The 14,151-nt window shown below is 38.1% G+C and overlaps 1 protein-coding gene across 1 annotated transcript in view; it reads right to left on the bottom strand.

The window, feature by feature from the left end:
* The window catches only part of DOCK4 (dedicator of cytokinesis 4), a 410,882-nt gene that overhangs the window by 198,876 nt on the left and 197,855 nt on the right, over window positions 1–14,151 (bottom strand). The window lies entirely within an intron of this gene.

The raw sequence follows: 14,151 nt of genomic DNA, 5'->3' as shown, positions 1-14,151 counted from the left end.
TCTCCACTACCCAGGTTAGTGCCTGGCCCCAATGAGAGCAGTAATTGTTTGCTGAATGAATGAACATCAGTGATTCAACACTAACAGCATGAAGTCTATGACACTCAATGGAAATAAAAAGATGCAGTCTCTGTTTAACCTGCAGCCAAAGATCTCTCCATGGAAATACTTAGAAGATGCCACACAGATCCTCCTCAACTTACAAAGGGTTACGTCCTGATAAACTCATCGTAAGTTGAAAACATAACAGTCTAGTCTAGTGTACCCTAAAAGTGCTCAGAACACTTACATAAGCCTGCAGTTGGGCAAAATCATCTAACACAAAGCTGATTTTTATAATAAAGTGTTGAATATCTCAGGCAATTGACTGAATACTGTACTGAAAGGGATTTACAGGTACAGAATGGTTACATGTGTTATTGGTTGTTTATTCTTGTGATCACGTGGCAGACAGAGAGCTGTAGCCACTCAGCTTCATGAGAGTATTGCACCACATACGGCTTTAAAAGATCAAAATTCAAAGTAGTCTCCAGTGAGTGTGTATTGCTTTCACACCGCTGTAAAGTTGAGGGCTACGTGTAAATTTACCTGCCAATTTTTATTTACTTTTTTTTTAGGCACAGGTTTTGCAAATGATGCTCCCCTAGAGACAAGTCTTACAACACAGTTCTGATTAACACAGGGTAACAGGAAACAAATCCATCAATGTTTCCAACACGCTCAACCTTGAGTTCTCTCTCTGGTTAATAAGTACATTCCCCCTGGACTGGAAGAAAGCCAGCAAAAATTAAGACAATGATGACATGTTTTAATATTTTGCCTCAACAACGATGAAAGACTTATAAACCTCCTTTAACTGCATCAATGCCCAGCCTGTGTAGGGCACTCCGCAAGGTGCGGGGAACATAAAGATAACCAGAGAGTAAAGCCTTCTCTTCAGAAAAAGAACCAAAGACGACCATATCATTAATAATTCCTCTGTCAGTGTTGAATCACCTTACAACACAAATGGCAATGAATAGCAAAGAAGTCTTTGCGAGGTGCGTTGCTATGTGTGAGCGTAAGTTAATTGGTAGGGAATTTAGAAAAACTAAATTAATCTGAATTCCCTATAAGCAGCAGACACAGGGCAGGGGAGAAAAGACAGAGATGGCTGGAATCCTGGTGAAGAATACCAATTTAGTCATCTTTTAAAACAGAGCAATAGGGGCGAAAAGCCCTTCCGATCACATTCTAAAACACTGCACTGTTTTCGGACGATGAGACAAGTTGGCTGCCTAAGCGTTTGGAGCTAAAGGGAAGGAAAAAGCCAGTTAGGAATTCATTTACTCTCTGAATTTTCAGTTTTCTGTCACTTTGAAGTTCTGGCCACTTATTACTATAATAGCAATTTACAGTTTCAAAAATAATTGGTGCAGGGAACTATATTTGATATCTTGTAGTAACTTATGATGAAAAAGAATATGAAAACCAGTATGTGTACATTCATGTATGACTGAAGCATTGTGCTGTACACCAGAAATTGACATAACATTGCTATTTGACTATAACTTGAATTAAAATATATATATATATATATATATATATATATACACAAAAAAAATTGGAATTGTGTGGCTCTTAAAATGCTATAGAGAAAAACTGTGGATCACTTCTACACTGGGTGTTCTCAGCATGAATAGAGTTATTTGTTTATTCTTTTGTTACAATTTAGATCCTCCTTCTGGTCCATTTCTTAAAATCTCTTCTATTAGCATCACTACATCTCTAAAGCAATTATCTTTCTTTTTTTTTTTTAATGTGACAGAAGTGTGACCAAAGGGGGAGCAAACCACAAAATCTGATTAATTCTAAAGTGATAACAATCCCAATTTTCATGCACCTGCTGGCAGAATCTCATGATGGAAAAGAAGACAGAGAGTGGAAAGCACTGGTGTCTTTTAATCAGGAAGCTCAAGGGAAGGTCACTGTGGGGCAGTGATGTGTGGACACCCACCGTGAAATCTGTGCCAGCGAGTCTAGACTCAGCAGGAAGTTCTCCAGGCCACACATGGAGGAGATGATAAAGCCACAATCCATGGAGGATCTCTGAACGTCTTCATCTATTTCTGTTCTCAAACAACTCGAGTTGTGCTCCCTGCATGCATGGCCAGTCAGGCTTTCCCTCCCCTGACACTACTGCTTTACTTTGGAGAGGTTACAATTTCAAGGTAATTTTATGACATAAAACTATAAAAAGAGATCTTTGCCAACACTCTCAACATTCAAAACAAATGCTCCTAATTTATGTAAAAATACAACGGCTGAACTTGTGTGATCACACTATAATAAGTTGTAAATGATGTATGAAATGAGAAATTCTAGCACCGTGATCAGAGAATTAAAAAATCATATGTGCTCTCTTAACTGTGTTATGTACTATAATATACACACAAAAATATTAGCTTTTCTTCCCCCAAGAGTGGGCTAAATGACTATTGTCTGTGACAGCTCTCTTCTGGAAGCTCTTGAAAGAATTTCCCAGTAACTAAGTCTTTTCAAAAGAAGCCTGAGTTCTTCAATTTCCTCTTAAAAAGGAAAGGCTATTAGATCATGTCAGCCTCTGAACAGACCTACCGGAAGCTATGGGTGTCTTTTCTTAAATTTTTCTCCTCATTATGCTAGATTCCCACTCCTCAATTTTTCCCTACTGTGGTGTGTCAAGTCTCCAGCTCCACCACCTGATCCCTATTTCCTGACCACCCCTGGCAAAAGCTGTCTTGGAAGCCAGGACTGATCACCAATTTCAGATGTCTCTCATTCGCAGGGCCCTCACTGCACTGAGCAAGTCTATTAAGTATCACTAACTCACTTCCTAGCACATTTTTGCTCAAAGTCCACTTACCTTGTTCCTATAACTCACTTTCAGCCCTAAACTCTCTTTTCTTCCCTCTTTTGCTCTCCATCAGCAGCTGATCTTATTTCTCCACTTTCCTGATAAAATATCAATAAAGGCCACAAACTTAGTCCCTCTTTCCCACTTCAACACTTTACACCCATTTCACTACCTTCCCTTCCTCCCATGTTAGTAGAAGAGTCGACCTTCCTCTTTTTCAAAATAAATTCTTTCACATGTGTCCTGAATCCCTTCTGTCATTTGCTCCCGGATTCACCTTTGGGTCTCCAGCAGGACCTCAAGCTGCTGGCACACGACAGTTACTCCCATGCACTGTGTGATGAGGGAGTCAGTGAACTCACAGTGGTTAGAGGTTACATGCCATTCAGGTGACTGTAGAATTTCCTCACCTTTGGGAGGACGAACCTATATTAACTCAGAGCTTCTGGGACGGTGGTCCTAATACAGACATAGGATTCTGCTTAAAATATAAGGTAGTCCCTCTCATAGAACATGAATCTTCTAAAAGTTACCTATTTTGTTTTATATATGAGTTAAAGCCTATGGTTTACACTATATGTGTTATTATATACTGAATGTCCTAACCCTTCAGAAAACATTCCTCTTAAGTTCTGCCAAATACATTATCAAAAATATTATTGTCAGAACCCAGAAATATTATTTTAGGCAGAATGGAATCCAAACAGTATGGGGCTAGTGACTAGACTACTTACATACTACAGAGAGGTACGTGCACAAGATACAGGAGATATGTGTCTTGGCAATAGAAATTCAGGTATATTTCATAGTCCACAATGAATTTTTATTAAAAAAATCTGTGTCTTGCCAATAATATTTACTACTTTTTCTTAAGTGACAAAACTGGAATATACTGAAAAGGAGGTAATTGGGGGCAATATAAAATTTATACAGAAATGAAGCATTTAATGAAAATGTAGAGTTGAACAGTGTGATGGTAGGAAAAACACATAACTTCAGGAAAGCATGTGAATAAGGTGCCAGCAAGAAAGTCAATTTTATCTGAATTTAATTCCTATGAAAAGGCTTAGTATTTAATTACTAGGATAAGACTTTTTACAGAAGTACTACCCTGCTGGTGCTTTCTCAAATAAAAGTGCATGCCGGTAGCTTGCATGTACAAGCAGCCCTACACTGAGTACCACTGGTGGCACTTAGGTTCAGAGAAGTAAATACAATAACAGAATAGTCCTAAAACTTTGAATATAGCAGTAACCAAAGTAATGGGCTTTATAAGGGAAGCAGTCAACAAGCGGACTATGTCATCCACGTAACCTACACTCTGTTGTAGATTACCTGACTTACATCAACACAGGAATGATAAGAATACACACGTGCATAGCTGCACAGACAATGAAAAGCATAAACTCTACAACTATTCCTATTACCAAACAGTGCAACATCCAATTTTAAATGCAAGCCGAAAGAAACGTTTGTAGCACATGATGCTAAGTACAGGCAGACCTCGTTTTATTGTAATTTGCTTGACTGCACTTCACAGATATTGCACCTTTTACAAATTGAAAGTTGGTGGCAACCCTGTGTCAAGCGAGTCTATCCATACCACTTTTCAACAGCATTTGCTTACTCTGTGTCTCTGTGTCACATTTTGGTAATTCTTACAATATTTTAAACTTTTTCATTATTATGTTTGTCTGCGATCATTGATCTTTAATGTTACCACTGTAATTCTTGTAGAGTATCTCGAAGTGTGCCCATATGAGATGAGAGTGTGTTCTGACTGATTCAGGAACAAGCCATTCCCCATTTCTCTTCCTCCCCCAGAGCCTCCTTGTTCTCTGAGACACAACGATACTGAAATTAGGTCAATGAATAACCCCACGATGGCCTCAAAGTGTTCAAGTGAAAGGAAGAGTCGCATGTCTCTCACTTTAAAGCAAAAGCTGGAAATGATTAAGCTTAGTGAGGAAGGCATATGGAAAGCTGACACAGACTGAAAGCCAGGCCTCTCACACCCAACAGTCAAGTTGCAAATGCAAAGGAAAAGTTCTCAGAGGAAATTAGAAGTGCTACTCCAGTGAACACACAAATGATAAGAAAGTGAAACAGCCTTATTGCTGATACGGATACAGTTATAGCGGTCTAGATAGAAGATCAAACCAGCCACAACATTTCCTTAAGCCAAAGACAGACCCAGAGTCAGGCCCTAACTCTCCTAAATTCTATGAAGGCTGAGAGGGGTGAGGAAACTGCAGAAGAAAAGTCTGAAGCTGGTGGAGGTTGATTCATGAGGTTCAAGGAAAGAGGCCATCTCCATAAGATAAAAGCACAAGATGAAGCAGCAAGTGCTGATGTAGAAGCTGCAGCAAGTTATCCAGGAGATCTAGCTAAAATTATCCATGAAGGTGGCCACACTAAGCAACAGATTTTCAGTAGACAAAACAGCCTTCTATTAGAAAAAGAAGCCATCTAGGACTTTCATAGCTAGAGAGGACAAGTCAATGCCTGGCTTCAAAACTTCAAAGGACAGGCTGACTTTCCTATTAGGGGCTAATGCAGCTAGTGACTTGAAGTTGAAGCCAGTGCTCATTTACCATTCTGAAAATTGTAGGATCTTTAAGAATTATGCCAAATCTATTCTGCCTGTGATTTATAAACAAAACAATAAAGTCTGGATGACAGCACATCCGTTTTCAACATGGGTTACTGAATATTTTAAGGTCTGTGGAGACCTACTGCTGAGTAAAAAAAATCCTTTAAAAACATGACTGCTCACTGACAATGTACTTGGTCACGTAAGATCTCTGATGGAGATGGACAATAAGATTAATGTTGCTTTCATGCTTGCTAACACAACATCCATTCTGCAGCTCATGGATCAAGGAGTCACTGAATTTCAAGCCTTATCTTTTAGGAAATACATTTTGTAAGGCTGTAGCTGCCATGGATACTGATTCCTCTGATGGCTTTGGGCAAAGTCAATTGAAAGACTTCTGGAAAGGATTTACCTTTCTAGATGACATTAAGAACATTTATGATTCATGCGAAGAAGTCCAAATAACATTAACAGGAGCTCAGAAGCAGTTGATTCCAACCCTCATGGATGACTTCAGTGGAGGAAGTAACTACAGATGTGGAAATAGCAAGAGAACTAGAATTAGAAGTGGAGTCTGGTGATGTGATTGAACTGCTGCAATCTCATGATAAAACTTGGGTAAATGAAAAGTTACTTCTTAAGGATGAGCAATGAAAGTGGTTTCTTGAGATGAAATCTACTCTTGGTGGAGATGCTATGAAGATAGTTGAAATGACAACAAAGGATCTGAATATCATATAAACTTAGTTGATAAGGCAGTGTTTGAGAGGATTGACTTCAACTTTGAAAGAAGTTCTACTGTGGGTAAAACACTATCAGAGAGTACTGCAGGCTAAAGAGAGATTGTTCATGGAAAAAAGAGTCAATTGATGCAAACTTGATCATTGCCTTATTTTAAAAAATTGCTGCAGCCACCCGAGCCTTTAGCAATCACCACCCTGATCAGTCAGCCGCCATCAACATCAAAGCAGGACTCTCTCCCAGCAAAAAAGATGAAGGATCAGATGATGGTTAGCATTTTTCAGCAATAAAGTATTTTTCGATTAAGGTATGTACATTTTTATTTTTAGACATAATGCTATTCCACACTTAAAAGACTACAGTATAGTGTAAACATAACTTTTATAGATATTGGGAAACAAAAAAATTCTGACTTGCTTGTGATACTCATTTTATTTCAGTGGTCTGGAACCAAACCTGAAATATCTCTGAAGGACCTGCAGTCTGATTTCTTTATACAAATCCCCCCACCTCCAATATTCCTAATACTATACCCCAGCTTTTGCACATCTACACTTTGCCCTTTCTCCCTTTCCTTTCTCTCTTTCTCTGACCCATGGCTGACCTTCCCACCTGCAATCTCAAGCCTGTTTCCTGATGCCTCTGAAGCAACTTGATCTAGCAATGACCTCCCTCTCCCGAGTGTAGCCTCTCCCTTGTTACTGGATCCTTCCTGTCAATTCTTAACAAGCTCACATCTCTTCTACTCCAGTTCCTTAAAAAACACACCCTCAACAGACCCCTTGCTACACACTGGTGAGTAGAGAATGGGTAACAGAAAAAAAACAGAATATCATACATACTGTAAGTTATGAGAATAGGTACGGAAAAGTGATTAAGAGTACTGATGCCTGGTCAGACTGCATGCTAAAATATCAGCTCCACTACATACCAGCTGTGCAACCTTGGGCAAGTTATTAAATCTCTCTGTGCCTCAGTTTCCCCTTCTAGAAAAAATGGGGATACAGTCAACCTTCTTTATCTGTAGGTTCTGCATCTGTGGATTCAATCAACAGCAGATCGAAAATATTCAGGGAAAAAAAATTCCACAAAGTTCCAAAAAGCAAGACTGGAATTTGCAGTGTGCCAGCAACTATTTACATAGCATTTACATTGTATTAGGTAGTACAAGTAATTTAGAGATGATTAAAAGTAAACAGGAGGATGTGCTTAGGTTATATGCTAACATCATGCCGTTTTATAGAAGGGAATTGGACACCCGTGGATTGTGGTATCTGAAGGGGGTTCTGGAACCAATGCCTCACAGATACTGAGGATGACTGATCTAACAGTACCTCCCTCATAGGGCTGTTACAAAGATAAATAACTTAATATTTTTAAAAGAACTTAGAACAGTACCTGACACATGGTAAGCATTATTTAAGTGTTAGTTAAATGAACTGAATAGAATAAAATAAAATAAAATTAGAGATGCCATCTAGGGGGATGATGCTCTGGCTTTTCTAGCTATATGCTTACAGACTGGGGATATTACAAATTTTCAGCAAGGTAGCTGCTCTCCAAAAATGTTCAATTTTTCTTTTTACTAATAAATTATCTTTAACAGTGAGAAATCATGTCAGATTGTGTCAGACTAATAAATAAAAGTATGTTATCTTTGCTGATGTTTGAGTCCAATGTAGCTGTACCTGCTGGGGACTCTGTCTGGGCAGGCGGTGTTACTCAAACAAATGAGGAAAACAGGAGAAGTAGCATAGGGTAGGTGTATGTTAGCAAGATGCTGTCGGAATACGCCTGAATCTTTCCAGCACAGTAAGAAGTGTCTGCAACAGGCATCAGAGTCTTAATATTCTAGGTCATTATGAGGCCGAAACTGGTCTGAGATAAAATGAACGAACTTTCTAAATATCATCCAATGTCAATGATAAATGGCTTTAAGTTTCTGACAGAAAACATACCCTTCCTGGTACTAAGGAAATACAATGCGCATCATTGTTCCACTGAGTGAATGAGAAGGGAGCACTTTTCATGTGTTGGCTCCTTCTGCATCTGACATCTCCAAGCACTGAATCTAAGGTTTTGATCAGTGACACAGAGTAAGCGTTGATGCCATTTTGCTATTTTGAAAGTATCTTGAGAAGGACCCAATTTGAAAAACCCAGTTTCTATAGCACAGAATATTTCTGAGGCCCTATAATAGTTTCAGTATTATCATTATCAATAATTTATAACATCTTATTATTAAGACTATCAGTCTTTGCAGCTCTCACTCTGGCCAGTAAAATCCTGCTCGATGATGGAAATGCTCAAATACTGAAGCACTGGAGGAGGGATGTGGCTGAGGCCAGTGGGGTGGTGTCTAGAGGGCAGGTTTGGGGACCAGATCACTGGCTTGGCCCCTCTACTTTGCTTCTTGCCAGTTTGCCAAAACTGGCCAAGTTGCCAAGTTGCCAAACTCCAGTTTGGTAACACCTTAGACAAATTCCCTAATCTTGCTGTGCCTTGCTTCCTCCCCTGTACAGTCAGTGCTGATAATCTATTTAAAGCGTTCAGAACAAAGTCTGGCAGATGGTTAGCACTCAGTAAAATGCTGGCTATTTGCTTCTTAGAGAAGGGAAGTTAAATGAAAAGTCCTAACCAGTTGTCTGCCTTGTGAGAGGAAAAGACATTCACTTTTCCTAATCAAACTTCTACAGGCTTTGCACATGTTGGCCCCTCCACCTGTACCTGGACAGGGTGACTTCCTTTGATTAATGGTCAGGGCAATGCCATAAAGATTTCACTGAGACTATATTTTAGTTTTCGTAAATTACAGCACTAATGATCTTATTTAACAACAAAAGCATTCCCTTAACCATACCATTTTTTGGCTACTGAATTTCATTACTTGGATTGGATTTTAAATTCTGAAAAAGAAAAAAAAATCAAATGATCCAGTCTCTTTGATAAATGATAAGGATTTGAGAGAGAGAGGAAAAGGGAAACTACTGCTGAAAAGTTGACTTGTGAAACTTCTCAACTATGCAATGTATGGACTTCCTTTGGATCCTGTACATTACAAAAGCCATATATGAATTCTGTAAAACACTATTCATCAGTCAGTAGAAATCTGAATTCTGACTGGAAATGGATAATTGAAGACGTTAAGGGAATATTCACATTTTGGGTGATAAATTCTTTATATCCTTTTTCTTAGAGATAAGTACACTCTAAAATATTTACATACGCAACTATGATGTCAGGGATTTGACACCAAATAAACTGGAGGCAAAGAGGAGAAATGGAAAGGGCTGTAGTTAAAACAAGATCAGCCCTAGTAGATTATTGTTGTCGCTGGTGATGGGTCCATGAGGCATCATGATAGTATTCTATTTTTCTTATATGTCTGAAATTTTCTAAAATAAGCAGTTTAGAAAAGAACTTCAAGTTGATTTTAAAATACTCACACATCCCACACTACATTCATTGTTGGGCATAAGAAGAAACACAGCAAAGTCTCAAAATCATATCTTACATTTAGAATACCTTTTTCTGGGAAGATGTAAATACTTTACACTCATCAGCTATGCCAGGAGCAATGAAGGAAGCAAGACTTGTCACCCGTTTCAAGAAGAAGGAAAAGACAGAGTAAGTGAAAGGCTCGGGCCGCAGCAATCTACTGCAGAGACAAGAACCACGCTCAGGCTTCAGATCGGTGCATCCTAAGGCCTCTTCCGAAGGTAATGGTGACACTGCCCTGTGCAGCTTGAATCCAAACTACTCAGAGCAAGGTTCTGAACACTACTGAAAAGAATAATCACTGTGCTATCCAAGGCCTCAGAAAGCCAAGAAAAGAAATCTGAGATTATTACAAACACCTAGTAAGTGTATATTTTTGTTTCTACACATTCTTCTACCAATCACCTTTATAGTGATTATGAGTTTTGGGGAGTGAGAGCCAATGGCCAAACTCAGTGAGTAGAAGCTGGGGGAGGGATTCAGGCTTGATTTCACCCAGGGTCCTTCCATATCAGGCATGTGTGACAGAGGGAAAGGGTCATGGGGAGGTAGAGGGGGACAGGCGGAGAGCAGGAGAGGAAGGAAGGAAAAGGTGGGGGAGAGGCCGAGGGAGGCAGGTACATATGCGAGCCCAACCACATCACAGAGCAGGAAAAAGGCCCAGCTCCTGGCCTGAACCCAGGGACCAGAAAAGCAATATTTTGGGGATTCTGCACCCAGGTTATTTTCCTACTTTCACCAAGTAAATAGGAATAAAAGAAGAGGAACTCTGTTGATCAAAACCTAAAGGAATATCTTTTAAAATTTGAAAATGTTTATAACAAGACAAAACTTAAAGATAAGCTAACAGTAATACCCTATCAGTGCAATCTGAACATTAATGGCAAAGAGGAATGGAGATTCCTCAAAGACTTTAGCTGAATACGAATGAGTAAAAGAGTGAGCTCATTTCTTCCTTTTACATTCCATATAGTTTTTTTTTTAATTTTAAAAAATTTTCTTAAATTTTTTTTGGGGGGGTAGAGGGATTAGGTTCATTTATTTATTTACTTAATGGGGAGATACTGGGATTGAACCCAGGACCTCGTGCAAGCAAAGCGCACACTCCACCAGTGAGCTATATCCTCTCCTCCCCTCATAGAGTTTGTTAAACATTTTAGAGACCATACATTATACAGACAATGGTCTGAAGATTTTAGTTAAAGTAAACTGCCTGGACACCAAGCTCTCTAACATACACTTCAATATATAAACAGGTATTTTCTCTAAATAATCTTTCACGTTTCTCAAGTCAGTGCTAAACTGTAATTTGGATTCTTTTTTCATGCCTTTATCTTCCCTTTTTAGTGATGCTGATTTTGGAAGGGGGTAAGGTTTTTTTTAACTCTCTGGTTCATTTCCTCCAACAGTGTATAAAGTAGATTTTGAAACTATATTACCATTGTTATTTCCACACATTATCAATTCTGTCCTTGCTGCACAAAAACACCTTTAAATTCTATGGACATAGTCCACTGTCAAGAAATAGGAAGTACACTTAACTAGTAGATAATGAATAACATATAAGTTAATTCACCAAAGAATTTATGTCTAGAAATGAACTAAATATAAACTTCACAATATTCCACAGGAAAAAAAAAAAAAATATATATATATATATTTTTTAACCAGGGAAGAAATATTCCAGGATTATTTTGTGTTTATAAAACAATATATGTGGCTCATTGTTGCTTAAAATTGTCAACATTTTAGTTAAGGATTATTTTTTAAAGCATGGTACAGTTGGGTCAGTATGTATAATTTGTGATACACTTTTAATTCTAAATTCAAATTTAAAAATTTTAATGTAACAGATGGTGTGCACTGTGCTGAACTATAAGATTAAAAAAATGTTAAACATAAAAGTCTTAAAATAAGTCTCAACTACTGGATAACAACCAAAATATCCACTGTAAGTTTTTGCTAAATACTGAGAATTTGCCCTAAGAAAATTACAACAGGTAGGACAGAGAAAGAAAAAAAAATATATAAAGACTGCTTATCATTTCCCAGCTCTGAAACGCTAATGAGAAGGTTTCCAAGTATTTAGTTATCTCTCAACATCATTTGATGCAGACAGGATAAGAATAATGTAACTGCAAATAAAAGTCCAGGACCAGATGGCTTCACTGGGGAATTCTACCAAACATACAAAGAAGAACTCATACCAGTCTTTCTCAAACTCTTCCAGATGATTGAAAAGGAGGGAATACTCCCAAACTCATTCTATGAAGCCACCATCACCCTGATACCAAAACCAGGCAAAGACACTACAAAAAAAGAGAATTATAGGCCAATATCACTGATGAACATAGAGCCAAAATCCTCACCAAAATTTTAGCAAATAGAATCCAACAACACATAAAAAAGATTATACATCATGACCAAGTGGGGTTCATCCCAGGGACACAAGGCTGATTCAACATACTCAAATCAATCAATGTAATACATCACATCAACAAGAGAAAGGACAAAAACCACATGATCATCTCAATCGATGCAGAAAAAGCATTTGATAAAATTCAACACCCATTTATGATAAAAACTCTCGCCAAAGTGGGTATAGAGGGAACATATCTCAACATAATAAAAGCTATATATGACAAACCTACAGCCAGCATAGTTCTCAACGGTGAAAAACTCAAAAGCTTCCCACTAAAATGTGGGACAAGACAAGGATGCCCACTATAACCACTCCTATTCAACATAGTCCTGGAAGTCCTATCCACAGCAATCAGGCAAGAGAAAGAAATAAAAGGGATCCAAATTGGAAAAGAAGAGGTAAAAGTGTCATTATATGCTGACGACATGTTACTATATATAGAAAACCCTAAAAGGTCCACACAAAAGCTACTAGAGCTGATTGAAGAATTCAGCAAGGTGGCAGGTTACAAAATTAATGTTCAAAAATCAGTTGCCTTTCTTTACACTAACGATAAATCAACAGAAAAAGAAAGTAAAGAAACAATCCCCTTTAAAATAGCACCCAAAGTAATAAAATATCTGGGAATAAATCTAACCAAGGAGGCGAAAGAATTATACACAGAAAACTATAAACCATTGATGAAGGAAATTAAAGAAGACTTTAAAAAATGGAAAGATATTCCATGCTCTTGGATTGGAAGAATCAATATTGTTAAAATGGTCACACTGCCCAAGGCAATCTACAGATTTAATGCAATCCCTATCCAATTACCCAGGACATATTTCACAGAACTAGAACAAATCATAATAAAATTTATATGGAACCATCAAAGACCTAGAATTGCTAAAGCATTACTGAGAGAAAGAAAGAGGCTGGAGGAATAACTCTCCCAGACTTCAGACAATACTATAGAGCTACAGTCATCAAGACAGCATGGTATTGGTACCAAAACAGACATATGGACCAATGGAACAGAATAGAGAGCCCAGAAATGAACCCACAAACCTTTGGTCAACTAATCTTCGACAAAGGAGGCAAGAATATACAATGGAATAAAGACAGTCTCTTCAGCAAATGGTGTTGGGAAAACTGGACAGCAGCATGTAAAACAATGAAGCTAGAACACTCCATTACACCATATACAAAAGTCAACTTAAAATGGATTAAAGACTTAAACATAAGACAAGATACAATAAACCTCCTAGAGGAAAAGATAGGCAAAACATTATCTGACATACATTTCAAAAATTTTCTCCTAGAAGAAATAAAAGCAAGAATAAACAAATGGGACCTAATGAAACTTACAAGCTTCTGCAGAGCAAAGGAAACCAGAAATAAAACAAGAAGAAAACCTACGGAATGGGAGAAAATTTTTGCAAGTGAAACCGACAAAGGCTTGATCTCCAAAATATATAAGCAGCTCATACGACTCAATAAGAAAAAAATAAACAACCCAATCCAAAAATGGGCAGAAGACCTAAACAAGCAATTCGCCAAGGAAGACATACAAATGATCAAAAAGCACATGAAAAAATGTTCAATATCACTAATTATCAGAGAAATGCAAATCAAAACTACAATGAGGTATCACCTCACACCAGTCAGAATGGCCGTCATTCAAAAATCCAAAAATGACAAATGCTGGAGAGGCTGTGGAGAAGGGGAACCCTCCTACACTGCTGGTGGGAATGCAGTTTGGTGCAGCCACTATGGAAAACAGTGTGGAGATTCCTCAAAAGACTAGGAATAGACTTACCATATGACCCAGGAATCCCACTCCTGAGCTTGTATCCAGAAGGAAATCTACTTCAGGATGACACCTGCACCCCAATGTTCATAGCAGCACTATTTACAATAGCCAAAACATGGAAACAACCTAAATGTCCATCAACTGGTGACTGGATAAAGAAGATGTGGTATATTTATACAATGGAATACTACTCAGCCATAAAAACCGACAACATAATGCCATTTGCA

Source organism: Vicugna pacos, chromosome 7 (genome assembly GCF_048564905.1).
Source record: "Vicugna pacos chromosome 7, VicPac4, whole genome shotgun sequence".
In the NCBI taxonomy this organism is placed as follows: domain Eukaryota; kingdom Metazoa; phylum Chordata; class Mammalia; order Artiodactyla; family Camelidae; genus Vicugna; species Vicugna pacos.
This window is presented reverse-complemented; position numbering and strand designations above follow the sequence as displayed.